This window comes from Populus euphratica, unplaced genomic scaffold (genome assembly GCF_000495115.2).
Source record: "Populus euphratica unplaced genomic scaffold, PopEup_1.0 scaffold321.1, whole genome shotgun sequence".
Classification (NCBI taxonomy): domain Eukaryota; kingdom Viridiplantae; phylum Streptophyta; class Magnoliopsida; order Malpighiales; family Salicaceae; genus Populus; species Populus euphratica.
This window is the reverse complement of record NW_011500210.1, coordinates 179351-179792: the sequence shown is the minus strand read 5'-3', so window position 1 is coordinate 179792 and position 442 is coordinate 179351.

Sequence of the window (442 nt, the reverse complement as noted above, 5' to 3'; positions counted from 1 at the left end):
ATACATGTCAAATGCCTCCTTTTATAGGCCAAAATTGGGAACTATTGATTTGATGACTAATTGATGAGTGGGTGACCAACTCTTGACTTGATGACAATTTTTATTTTCTTTTGTCTACTCAAAAGATCATTGATAATATAAGAATTAGAACCACTTGAAAACATGAACTCGAAAACATGAAAGTTGTAGGAAATTATCTCAGCTTTTCAACAAAAAAAAATAAAGGTCATTTGGACTATTAGAACTCCAGATATGGGTCAAATACTAAACAGTGCACGGGCTGTAGGACAAATTTTGACTTCTTTGTTGTTGCTACAATTTAGACTTGAAAATGGCCTTCTAGAGAAGAGGCTTTATGAAAGTTATAAGCCTATGTCTTAACTTTCCATCTATATAAAGTATACCTAAATCCGAGATCTACAACTTCAGATATAACCCAATT